A 14,641-nucleotide genomic window follows, 5' to 3' on the forward strand; every position below is an offset into this window, starting at 1 on the left:
CTGTACTTTGTCAAATGCTTTTTCTGCGTCTATTGAGATGATCATATGGTTCTTCTCTTTAAGCCTATTGATGTGGTGAATAACGTTTATTGATTTCCGTATATTGAACCATCCTTGCATCCCAGGGATGAATCCTACTTGATCATGGTGCACAATTTTTTTGATATGCCTTTGTATCCGATTCGCCAGAATTTTATTGAGGATTTTTGCATCTATGTTCATTAGAGATATTGGTCTGTAGTTTTCTTTCTTTGAGGCGTCCTTGTCTGGTTTTGGAATCAGGGTGATGTTGGCCTCATAGAATGAATTTGGAAGAGCTCCCTCTTTTTCTATTTCCTGAAATAACTTGAAAAGTACTGGTATTAATTCTTCTTTAAAGGCTTTGTAGAACTCCGCTGTATACCCATCCGGTCCTGGGCTTTTCTTGGTTGGAAGTTTTTTAATTGCTTCTTCTATTTCATCTATTGATATTGGTCTGTTTAGGTTGTGAGTTTCCTCCTTACTCAGTCTGGGCAAATCATATGACTTAAGGAATTTATCGATGTCTTCACTTTCTTCTATTTTATTGGAATATAGGTTTTCAAAATAATTTCTAATTGTTTTCTGTATTTCTGAAGCGTCTGTTGTAATATTGCCTTTTTCATCCCGTATGTTAGTGATTTGGGTTCTCTCTCTTCTTCTCTTCGTTAGTATGGCTAGGGGTCTGTCGATCTTACATGAGGCGGGAGGGAAAGGGAGAAAAAAAAAAAGGGAAATCACATGGAAATGGAGGGAGACACTCATTGTTATACAAAATTATATATAAGAGTATACGAGGGGAATGGGATAACAAACATGGAGGGAAATGAATTTCAATAGATGGGGTAGAGAGAGAAGATGGGAGGGAAGGGGAGGGGGGATATTAGAGGATAGTAAAGGTAGCAGAATACAACAGTCACTAATAAGGCAGTATGTAAAAATGTGATGTGTAGCCGATGTGATTCTGCAATCTGTATTTGGGGTAAAAATGGGAGTTCATAACCCAATTGATTCTAATCTATGAAATATGATTTGTCATGAGCTTTGTAATGTTGTGAACATCCAATAAAAAAAAAAAAAAAAAAGAAAAAGCTGGCTAAAAAAAAAAAAAAAAAAAAAAAAAAAAAAGTTCAAAATTAAATTAATAATGATTTCAAGTAGGTGACAGCAGAACATGAGAACAAGTTGACTCCGCTGACCACAAGTCTCTGTGCATTTTTTTTAATGGTGTGATATTGGGATGAGCACTATACTAGAGTTTTACAAAGTCTCTTAGGTAGGAACAGAATGACAACTATTATATAAATTCTTTTATGTGAACTATTAGAATATAACATGAAAAACACCAAACTGGAATTGTTGGAATGCTCTGAGAACCTTCTGGAGACATCTAAATCAATTTGGATTGCAGAAAATATTTTTTGAAAACAGGAATATACAAATGCTAATTGAGGCCTGAGTAGGGGGCCTAAGAGCATGGTGAGGGGAAGAGAACACCAGGGGCCATCTCACTTTGCTTTCCTCTCTTAAGCAATCAGTGGATGTCTTTCATTAAAGTGAGAATTTTCAGGCTATTTAAGACTTCTCTGTGCTTGTTCATTTAATAACAAGGATCTCATAAAACCCGAGAGAAAGGTACATATGGTTTGAATTGAATTATGGAGTAAGAATAGGCAGACACACATCTGAGCTGCAATTTCAAAGGAAAGCACAGTTTTCAAGGACTCTACTTCGAGCTCCTAAGCTTCATCCAGAAATTACTTTGTTTATATACCAGTTGAAAAACTGAAGCCAATTCTGTTCTCTTCTATTTAAGTTTTTTTAAGAGTAAATGGACCTTAGAATCACTCAATTATTTTATTTTAGACCATATTGCTCATATATGCTTATTTTGCATCATAGCAAAGTGTGAATTTATTAAAGGCTTTAGCTCTCTTAGTTTTTAAAAGTATTAATATTAATTAAATAATGTAATTATAAAGGAAATAAAACAAGTATGAATTATTCACCTTTACATATATATGGCTTAGACTCTAAAAATAAAGAAGAAATAAGCAATGAGATGATGACACTTCTTTATTAAATGATCACTTACATGGAGAACAGTGATAGAGGATAGGAGAGCAGTGTCTGAGACTGGTGCCTCTGATGATCTCATTGCTGTGGCATGCTTGGTCCCTGGGAATGTTTCTACACAAAGGTGCAGGATGCCTAGCTGCTGTGGTAATGCCCTCCATGAGGAAGCTGTGCTAGAGTTTTACCAACCTCAACCTGAATCTCAGGCACATCGCTCTCCTGCTAGACAACCACATTGTTTCACCAGCTTCACTACTACTGAAGCTTCCCTCTTAACAGTAATTTTTAAAAAATGGGCTTTCTTGAGCATTACACAAAGCTCCTAACATTTCACACTACAATTGTGGACATAGATGTCTCTAGTTCTGTAATTCCTGAGCACAAAGAATAATGCTTACATACGCTTTAACCTGATGATGAGACATATATAAATAAAGATTGCTGGCATAACTCTTTAGACCTGCTTCTCCTTCAGAGAGAAGCACTTCACATGACACCAGCTTTATCTTCAAAAGCATCTATACATGTGTTAGTCTTTAGTTTTCTTCTCCTCCTTTGCCACTTGCTGGAACTTTCAAGTTTGGCTGTGCTGGCCGCAGCGCACTTAATTCATAAGTAATATTTGTGCTAGTTGTTTCCAGCATAAATGTTGATAGAACCAGGAAATAAAAATTCCAAAGCCTAAGGTGGAACTGATTATGTTGAAAGCCTGATGCTTCAGTCTTGCCATCCTGGTCCTTTACACACCCAAATGATGTCCTTCAGGCAAATCTCCATCCTAGTAATGTATTTTAGAAGGTTGGAGTTCAAAGCTGAAGAAGAGAGGGGAACAGGTGTCATAGTAGGTGCACTACAGCTTACAAAAATGGACCTGAACATGAATCATTTTTTCTTTTAGAAATGAAAAACTGTATACAATAACAGGAAAGAAAAGGGATGATAGGCAAACAGAATGGAGGTGCTTTGGTCTGGGGTGATTCTCTAAGTGCCTTCACAGAAGAGAATCAGTGGCAGCAGTGTGGTTTGCCCAGGCAGGAAATTTTGGAAACTGAGGTGTGAAGAGAGGAAGGAATCTGAGACCATGCATCCTTTGAAGTAGTGGCTTGGTAGACATGCCCACAAAGCTGGATATCATCATGTGGAGGTCAAATTGATTCACTGTGTTGGGTCTGAAGCACACATGGTGCAATGTGACCAATCAAAGGAGGAGAATCCTTTAGTGCGTTTGCCAGCTGATCATGAACAGGGTCTGCTCCTTATGCCCTCTATTCTCTGTTCCCCTTACATATTTCTTTCTGCATTGCATTCTCCCTTTGAATTAATTGTCCTTGGTCCTGGAGATGCTCAATGACAATCAGTTCTAGATGAAATAAAAATTTCCTTCCCTGTGTATGATCTTCTACAATTCTGGCACTAAAGCTACCTTCATATGATTTTACAGAGGCAATTTGTGACCTTCACTCTTCGATGTTTCCTCTACTTCCAAAATATTTACTAAATATTTTAAATATGCAAGGTCTATTTTAAAACTTGAATATAGAGGAGATAAAACAACTATGGATCCTTATTTTAAAGATCTAGCATATATATAACAAGTATCGGTACTTCAAAGTAAAAGTAATACATGCTGTAAGCCTGGTATGAAAGTGTTATAATGAGAATGTGGAAAGATTTCTTAGTAAAGATCATGTTTAAATTGGATTTAAGAATATGTATAATTTGAATATATAGAGCTGTGGGAGGTTATTTCAGGATGTGGGAAAATGTGAGCAAAGAAAGAGCATTAAATATGGGGTTTTGAAGAAATAAAGAACAGTTTGCATTGGGAGAAATGTGACATGCTGAAAAATTTTATGGAAAATTTTCTTCTTTTTGGAAAGTTTTGATTCTCATAAGAGTGGAGTATTACAATGTGGTACCACAATATCTTGGATTGAATGATGATGAAAGAAATTAGGGGGCTGATAAAATTTGAAAAAGAACACTGAATATCACTTCTTTATCCCTGACCTTTAAAAAATTAAAGATTATCTTTATATAAAAAGAATCATATATTTAAGTGTACTGCTGAATAAATTAACAAACTGTGTGCTATCATTGAGAAATCTCAGCAAATTATAGGAGTTTCATCACCCTTAATATTTGCTTCTTGTAATCAATCTCATCTCATGCCTGGTCCAGAAAACCACTGTTCCGACTTTAATGTCCAGAATTCTTTTAGACATTCCAATAAATAATGTTATAAAATGTGTTTTGTGTGTGTTTGACATATTTAAACTTGCTAATGTTTTTGAGATTCAATCCTATGTATTGTGTACTAAAATCATGTTTTCTGATTTGCTGAGTGGTCTTTGATAGCAGGCATAAACAACAATTTGTTCATGCACTCACCAGTTAATGGACATTGACCTCTTCCTGGTTTTGCTATTTTACAAATAGGTTTCCATCCACCAATATTCATTTGCACACCTTTGTATGGACATAGGTTTCCTTTTTCTTAAGAAAACACTCTTGAGGTAGACTTTACTTCCTGCCACAGACACCGCCACCAGGCCCAGAGATCCCTCCAAAGACATGCTTAGAAAACTTAACAACTTAATAGAACTCAAAAAGCTTAACACCAAAAAAACTTAAACTCAAAAAAATACAATATATCAACAAATATATGAAAAAGTGTTCAACATCTTTAGCAATTAGAGAAATACAAATCTCACTCTTGTCATAATGGCAATTATCAAGAATACAAGCAACAATAAATGTTGGTAAGGATGTGGGGGAAAAGGTCCAGTCATACATTGCTGGTGGGACTGGAAATTGGTGCAACCACTATGGAAACCATTATGGAGATACCTCAGAAAACTGGGAATGGAACCACCATGTGGCCCAGCTAGCCCACTCCTCAGTTTATACCCCAAAGACTGAAAATCAGCATTCTACAGTAACACAGCCACACCAATATTTACAGCAGCTCAAATCACAGTAGCTAAACTATGGAACCAACCTAAGTATCCTTCAATAGATGAATAGATAAAGAAAATGCAGTATTTATACTCAATGAATATTACTCAGCTTTAAAGAAGTGAGAAATTATGGCATCCACTAGTAAATGGTTAGAGTTGGAGAATATCACCCTAAGCTAAATAAGCCAATCACCTAAAAATGAAAGGCCAAGTGTTTTCTCTAATATGTGAATGCTAATTCACAATGTCAGGGGCACTAGAGAAGAATAGTGTTACCTTGGATTAGGTAGATAGAAGTGAAGGGAGGAGATTTGGGATAGAAAAGATAGTAAAATGAAACAGACATTATTACTTTATGTATATATGTGACTGCATGACCAATATGATTCTACAACATATATACTCAGAAAAATGAGAAATTATAGCCCATCTATATATGATATAACAAAGTGCATAAATGAATTCTATTCTATTGTCATGTATAACTAATTAAAAAAATAATTAAAAAAAGAAAACTCTCATGAGTAGAATCACTGAGTCAGAGTGCTGACAAGATACTGTACACTGTTTTGCAGAGTGGCTGGCTGTGGAAGCCTGCATAACAATTAATTCAGGAAACTAGAGAAAGACAATGGGGAATTAGAAAAAACAAACAGACACTCAATGAGAGAAAAAGCTAGGACCTGGTGGGCACCACACACTTCAATGGAGGGCAATGACAATGAGTCAGCTCAGCACATTTATTATATAGATTTCAACATCAAAGGGATTTATTGTGAGAAAATTAGTTTAAAACAGAACCAAGATCAAAATTATAAACAGCTCAATTATGGGCACCGGCTTGTGCCCACAATTCTCCACTCCAGGCGGCTAGCAGTTGAAACTTAGGTCATGAGCTGATAAACTCTAAGGATACCAAGGAATTTCCCTTTGAACAGGGCATTGCCATACAACTGGGCTGTTTCCTTGGTGCCTTTGCACAGAAAAATTTCCAAGAAAGACATCACCTCTGTCTCTGGACAGTTCAAAGACCATCATTCATTCACAACTCCCAACAACTGGCCCATTCTGCTGGCTCACCAGTGAGATGAATGAGTAGCTTACTTTGCTTTGCACAATTTATTTGCTTTGTCAATTATTTCCTATCTCAAATACAAGGCTGAGCACAATTGAGTAGTGGTGCAGCTATCCTTGCAGTACTAGTCATCTTAGAGGAAAATCACAAATGTTCATCATTAGAAATTTTATAAAGATGTGCTTTACCAGGTTGAAGAAATTCAACCTGTTAAATCTGGATATTGCTTCCCCCGCCCCCCCGCAACTACTGAGATAATTATATGGCTTCTCTTCTTTACACTGTTCATATGGTGTATTGCAGTGACTACATTTTGAATGTTAAATTAAGGTTATTTATCTAGAATAGACCTAGCTGGGTCATGACATGTTATTGTCTCTCTTCAATTGTTCTCTCAGAACATTTGTGTGCAACTGGTACACTTTCTGCCTCATATTCTGCTAAAATTTTATCATTGCAGACTTTGTGTTAGGGTTTTCATCATGGGATTTTAAAAATAACCATACACTTAATTTTCTAAATTCAGGAATATTAAAATAACATTATTTTTTCTGAGTAAGAAGGTTTGGTAGTTTGTGTCCTTGAAGAAATTTATCAATCTTGTCCAAGATGTCAAAAGTGTCCACCTAGAACTCACAGTACATTGATTTCTTTTCCATATTTGTGGAATCCATAGAAATATCCACTGTTTTATTTCTAGTGCTAGTACTTTGTCTTTTCTCAGCATTGCTAGAGTGTTATTATTATTTTAATCTTTACAAAGGAAGAGCTGTACTTTTCATTAATTTATAGTTTTTAATTTAAAGTAATTAATTTTGGTACTTACATTTAGAATTTTCCTCTTTTTAAATTCATCCTGGCTCATTTTGTGCTTCTTTTACCAGACTCTTAAAGTAAAAACTCAGACCATTCACTTGAGACCATTCTTATTTTCTTATGTAAAGTATTTAATGGAATAATTTTTCTTGGAAGAGAAGCTTTAACTGCATACAAAATTTCTGATAAAATTGGTTTTATTTTTATTTATTTTAATAGATAAACATTTTATTTTTCATTTCTCTTGTGACTTCCTTTTTGGACTATGAACATTGAAAGTGTATATTTTAACTTGTAAACAATTTTCCAGATATTAATAATTTGTGTTTTTTTTCTTGATTATATCTACATGTGTATCTATATAAATATCTATATCACATTTTAAAAATATCAATCAACTGAATTTTTGTTTCATTGATTTTTCTTTTATTTTTGTATTTCTATTTTATCGATTTCTAATATTTTTACTGTTTCTCTCTTATTTTGCTTTTATTGTAATGATATTTCAATTCTCTTAAGGTAAAAGAAAACCCATTAATGAAGAATCTCCTTTTCTTATATAGTTGTTTGTTGATATGAGTTTACTCTAAATGATGTTTTAGATGTTCTCCACATTTTAATTCAAAAGATTGTCTAATTTCCCTTGTGATATCTTCTTTGACTTAATCATTTTATTTAAAAATGCATTAGTTGGTTTCCAAACACTTGGAGATTTTCCAGATATACATTACCATTTGATTTCTAATATACTGTGATGGTATTCAGAAAACATATGGTTTAAATATTTTAAATGTGCTCATATTTGTTTTATGCACAGAATATGATTGATCTCAGTTAATGTTCCATGCACACTAGAAAATAGCATGAATTCTCTTGTTTATTGATGGTATATTGCATAAATGTCAATTTGCTGAGGTTGGCAATTTATAACAACTTCTCTTATGAAATATGTCTTCAACATATTTGTTTTATATTAATGGGTGATTTGGTAGTATGTTTGCTTTTGTATGTAAGAACATCTCTTTTCACCAGAATACATAGTCATTGTGTGTTAACATTTGTGTATATTGTCTGGATTGATTTTCCAGTTTGTTATCAAGGGTTTTTGCCTTGTAGTTCTTAAGTAGTATAGGTTTGCTATTTCTCTTACAATTTTGTCTAGTGTAAAATTTGTGGTAATAATAGTTGCAAACAATTAATTAGGAAGTATTTTCTCCTCTACTATTTTTCAAAAGAGCTTGTACAGACTTTTAGTCCTTTCTTAAACGTTGAGAGTAAACATCAGCGAATCTATTTGAGATTGGACTTTTCTTTCTAGAAATATTGTAAATTATTAATTCATATTTTAAAATAGATATATGATTTTCATGCTTTTTATTTCTTCCACATACATTTTGGTAAATTGTTTCTTTCAATAAATTATCAAGCTAAATTACTTTATGTAAGCTGGTGCATGTATGTCCATATTTCCCCTTCAATGGTGTCGTCTTTTATTCCTGATAGTAATAATTTGCATCCTAGTTTTTTATTATCATGTTATTTTCTGGAGTTTATCAAATTTTGTGATATTTTCCAATGTGGCTTTACACTTACTGTTCTCGTGGCTTTTTACATCAGTTTACTTTCAACTTTCTCCGCTCAATATTAAAATGCAATTTTTGTAAACAGTAATATTGTGAATTCTAATAATCTCTGTGCATTGAATGGACTTTTACCCCACTATCATAAAATGTAATCATTTATCTACTTTGGCTTTGCTATAGCATTTTTAAAAAGATCGTCACACTGGGTTTTATGTACTTGGGACTCATCTTCCCAACATTCGGACCTTCCTACCTTTCTGTCAGAACTATTATTTCCTTTATTGTAGCCGTTGGTGATGAAGATGACGGCAGTGATGGTGATGTGACAGCATATGCACTGTCAAGTGTGCCTCTTGGGCAGCTGATCTGCCCTGAAATGACACCTTTCATCTTTAGATGCCCTTCATGGAGTCTGTCCCTGTGTGCTGCTCAGGAACTCTCCAGGGTGCTGAACAACTGAGCTTGGCAATCTCTGGTTCCTTCTTTCCATGATTCACTCACTTTTTTTAGTGATCACATTTTTCCAGCTTCATGCTTCAGATTCCTTTGGCCAGAAAACTTCAGGGTTTCCACTTGTGACAGAGCTACTATGCCACAAGGCACATAGAAGATTTTCTAGCCAGAATAAAGCAGCAGAGCCAGGAATTTGCCTGTAAAACTTATTTTCTCACACTCTTCCCAGTAAAGTGGATATGCGTTCTCCACTAGGAAGTCTACACTTTTGTTTGTTCTCATGGACTTTCAGTACTTAGATTGTATTATATCATGTTATGTTATATTGATTTTCTGAGATGGTAGACATTTAGGATCATCTTATTCTGCCATAACCTATATTCGCCTAAGACTACTTTGTACTACAGAGTTGAAGCTCCAGAAATGTTAATTGAGCTCAGATTCTTTCTCTTTTTATTTTTTCCAGTATTAGAATCTTAACCCATGACCTCACAAGTACCAAGTACTCTACCACTGACCTACATCCCCAAGTGTCCTCTCTCTCTCTCTCTCTCTCTCTCTCTCTCTCTCTCTCTTTCTCTCTCTCTCTTCTTGTATATAATAAGCAAGTGCCCTCCCACTGAGCTCCATTCCCGCATTCTAACTCTTAAAGCCCATGTCATTTGTTTTAAGTTCTGGACACATCTTCCATGTGGTTACGAAGAAGTTTCAGCCAAATGGCTTTGAGCAGTCCTTTTGTGGTAGCAGAACATTGAAGAGGGCTTTCCAAACATGCCCAAACCACATCCATGGATTTTAGGGACACAATAAGCTACAGAGCTGTGAATATCTGACCTTCCATGGCAGAGGGAAGTACAGAGGAGACAGGGACAAGGAAGGGGAAGGAAGGCTTCCACAGGTGGCAGACAGTGCTGACCTTCTTTGACACGTGAGCCCAGAGGGAAGTTGCTGCAGCCAGGATGTGCCCTTCTGTCTTCACGAGCTATGACTTTATTCTTTAGTGAGGGTCCTCTCTTTCTTGGTATCTCTGGCTGTCTCTGTATCTGTTCCCACCTTCCTGGTTTACTTTTGATTGGCAGTTCATTTCTCATTTTTTTTCTCTCACAACTCTGGGTTTCATTTATTTGTTTGTTTTGGTACTGAGGATTGAATGCAGGAACACTTGACCACTGAGTTACATCCTCAGCCCTTTTTATTTTGAGACAGGGTCTTGCTAATATGCCCAGAATGACCTGAAACATGTGGTCCTCCTACCTCAGCCTCCTAAGTTTCTGGGCTTACAGGTGTACACACTTGTCTCATCCTATCTCATAACTCTTTCAAGCCAAATCTTTGATGTAACAGTAATCTGTTTTACCCAGAGTTTTCTCCATCAATTCCTAAAAAACATTTTATTGCCCTTTACCCCCACTTATGAATGACTTTTTCTCTTAGCTTGCCCCCACCCTTTTTTGGTGGTGCTAGGGATTGAACCCAGTGCCTTGTTCATGCTAGGTAAACACTCTTCCAACTGAGCTGTATCTCCAGCCCTAGTTTGTCCTATTTTTTATTCCAGAGCAATAATAGTCTCATTTAGCCTTTAAGCATCAAGCTGTAAATCATAGACCACAATGTGAATGTCTCTGGTGCTGATCCATTTGTTCCAGTCAACTCTGAACAGAACTTGCATGTTCCGGGTGACATATTCATGCTCAGTGTCTCCTCAGACTCCTCAGGAATCACACCCACCTCTCTTAACAGGTTCAAGGAAACCCTGAGAATCCGCCTCGAACTCTCTAATAGAACCCTTTTTGACTACCACCACCAAAGCCACACAGCTTAGAAGAGTTTTTTAAAAAGTTGAAAACCAAACTCGCCTACAAATAAAATAATGGGGGAAATGGAAAGGAAGCAAAAAATCAGTTTATAAGTGCTTTTATGAGAGTCTATTTGCAATTCTCAAATTTCTTTCCAGGAGGAGAATATTGGAAGAAACTCTACTGTTTTGTTTCAGGGGCTATTTCTCAGAAAAAATAGATTACTAAGCTGGGTTTACCAAACAACTACGTACTCTACAATATCCCTTTTTTAAAATGTCCCATTGTGTGTTCTAGCCCTGCCCTATTAGATCACACATACTGTTCCTGTCCACCTTCCCTCCTGCTGGAAGTCCTACCTGAAGCCAGTGCTCCATGAGCACTCTTCCTCCACCTCTGCTTCCCAGGAGGGCAATTAAACCTGGTTGATGGAGCCATCTGTCACTATGTAAGTGAGATCCTTAGATTCTCTGGTCAGTGGCTATGTTTCTTCCTCCTGACATACAGCAGTCATTACATTTAGATCTTCATGACCACATTGTGAAGAGAATAAGAGTGGAAAGGTGGCCTGATTTCAGATCTTCTGATTTTAATCCAGAAGACCTTCTACTATATAAATCTGCTTCTTATACAATATTGCATTTCATGTTAATAATCAAGAATTCTGGTAACCCCAAGACCTGAAACTAACTATTATCCATCCTAATGCATCAAGTACATGCTTTATAATTTAATCTTCTTTAACCTTTTTTTAACCTTTCTAAAATTACCAGAATGGTGTCCTATTCCTGCTCCACGTTCTCTGTGTCTGAATTCCCTATAGGATAAATTGCATATCCTTTTCTCAACATTAAAAACTCTTTTTCGCACGACCCAACACTAACCTTTTGGCTTCTTTCTCTTTCCCATGAAACTTTTATTAATCTTAACAATGCTTGTTCTTACTCCTCTCTTAGCACCAGGCCCTTTTTGTTTTCTATGTTTTTGTTCTTTCACATTAAACACACCAATAAATGTAATTTTTAGGTCTTATCTCTAGCATAAATCTATTTCACCTCTCTGAATCTAAGTATAGCTCTTGAAAGATTGTATAATAAATAATATTTATTCAATGAATTAATCATCAACTAAAAGTTACTTTGGTCTAGATATTTCTCCCCCAAAGCCAGTTGAAGAAGGTGTCGAAATGGTCAGGAGAGGTGTCACGCTGTCTCTGTTTGCCTTAATGTGTTATTTCCAGGAATTCACAAAGGTTACCTCTTCACATCATTCTTATGCTTAGCACAGGGTTGAAATCAGGCTTCTGGTATAATGAAACAGTAAGCTCTGATGGAGTGAATCATTTTGAGGAAAATAGAAAGAAGGGTGTTAGAAAAACAAGAGGCTTGCATGGAAGGAAAACCCACTCTACTCTAATTTTGATCATGCACCTTATTGATTGTGGCCACGTGGCTTTACAGTCTTGTCATTCTTCACCATAATTAAATGGCGTAGCAAACAAAGAGATGTCAGGAAGCACCGAGAAGACCTGTTGTGAGTGGTGGTGTGCACACTGCATGTTGGCAAATCTTTTGAGCAGAGTGAGGCTCCCATATCCCTCCCCAGGATGCATTACCTGTCTCATTTTATGTAGTCTTTAATGTTTTCAAGTGAAATACATGCAAATACGCTATGTTGATTTTGCATTTTTCAGGTTGCAAATCTGTAAACATTAGTTTTTGCTACTGAGTAACTAAGAGTGAAAGGGAACTCAAAATTGTTTTCTGATAGAAGGAAAAAAGAACCTAGAGAATAAGTGGAAATAGGAGGACAGACACACCCCACAGAAATGAGGGTCAGCACGTTTCCATTGCTGTGGCATTTAGATCTTCATGACCAACTGTGAAGAGATTGAGACCAAAAGGTGGCCTGACTTCAGATCTCCTGATTTTAATCCCAGAAGACCTTCTACTATACAACTCATCGATGTGGCATTTTTCTTTGTAAAAATGAAGGAATAGAATTAGGAAAACAAAAGAAGTATTTGGTAGGTGTCAATTTGATTTTACTTTGTTTAATTCTGCTTTGTTTTGTTTTAGTTTTGTGCTGTGATCTTCCTTTCTCCTAGGGAGGAGGAGCCACTGAGACAAAGTAAAGTAACGTGCCTAAATAAGAGAGTAAGATCACTTTTCTTGTTCAGTACAGGTGATTTTATGACATTATTTAATAGAATACATGTTTTTCATACCATCCCTGAATATATATCAAGATACATAAAACCATAAGTCATAAAAATCTCAACGAATTTAAAACAAATGAAATAAGCCGGTTCTCTGAGCACAACAGGATCCACCTAGAAATCTGTAAGAAAAAGACAGAAGTAAATTTAAAAAAGACAAGGACTGAATATCCTGCTTCTAACCCATGGGTCCCTGAAGAAGAATTAGGAACATTATAAACTGATTGTGTGTCATATGTTGAAGGTTAATGTCCACCATGGTGATATTTAGATGTGAGATCTCAAGGAGGCAATTAAGTCATGGGTACCTAATAATGGGATTAGGCCCTTGTAAAGAATTCAAAAATCTTAACATCAAAAGAGCAAATAACCCATCAATAAATGGACCAAGGAACTGAACAGACACTTCTCAGAAGGTGATATACCATTAATCAACAAATATATGAAGAAAGTTCAACATCTCTAGCAATTAGAGAAATGCAAATCAAAACTAAGATTTATCTGCAGTCAGAATAGCAGCTATTAAGAATACAAACAATAGTAAGTGTTGGCGAGGATGTGGGGAAAAAGGCACACTCATACATTGCTGGTGGGACTGCAAATTCGTGCAGCCAATATGGAAAACAGTATGGAGATTTCTTGGAAAACTGGGAATAGAACCACAGTTTGACCTCAGCCATCCCACTTCTTGGTGTACACCCAAAGGACTTAAAAACAGCCATCCCACTTCTTGGTGTACACACCAAAGGACTTAAAAACATCATATTATAGGGACACAGCCACATCAATGTTTATAGCAGCACAATTCACAATAGCTAAACTATGGAACCAATCTAGATGCCATTCAGTAGATGAATGGATAAAGGAAATGTGGTATATATATACCATGGAATATTATTGAGCATTAAAAGAGAATAAAATGATGACATTTGCAGGTAAATGGATGGACTTGGAGAATATAATGCTAAATAAAGTTAGCCAATCCCCCAAACCAAATGACAAATGTATACTCTGATTTAAGAATGATGATTCATAATGTAGTTTGAGTGGGGCATGGGAGGATTAGAAGAACTCTAGATAGGGCAAAGGTAAAGGAGAGGGAGGGAAAGAGTATGGGGGTAGGAAAGATGATGGAATGAGATGGACATCATTACCCTAAGTACATGCATGAAGACACTAATCGTGTGACTCTATGTACAACCAGAGACAAGAAATATTGTGCTCTATATGCATAATATGAATTGTAATGCATTCTGCTGTCATATATATAACAAACTAAAAAAAAATTTGAAAGAAGTTAAAAAAAATTAAGTCCAAGAAGTTAATTCATTCTCCTTCTTCCAGTTGAGGACATATAAGGAGAAGCCTTCATTCTACCAGGATACAGGACAGTCCTAAAGCCCTGATCTTGGGCTTTCAGCCTCCAGAGCTATAAGCAATAAATGTTGTTGAAGCTACTCAATCTAAGGTATGATTATAGCAGCCCAAATGAAGATGAAAAAATTTTAAAAGATACCCTGATCTTAATGAAATACAAAATACAACATATCAAAAATTGTGGGACATGGCTGAAACAGTGCTCTCAGGGACATGTGCAGAGACATACCCTGCAAGAGGGGATCTTTGTGTGATGGAACACACTGTGT

Source organism: Spermophilus citellus, assembly GCF_964194105.1.
Source record: "Spermophilus citellus genome assembly, chromosome: 13".
Lineage (NCBI taxonomy): Eukaryota > Metazoa > Chordata > Mammalia > Rodentia > Sciuridae > Spermophilus > Spermophilus citellus.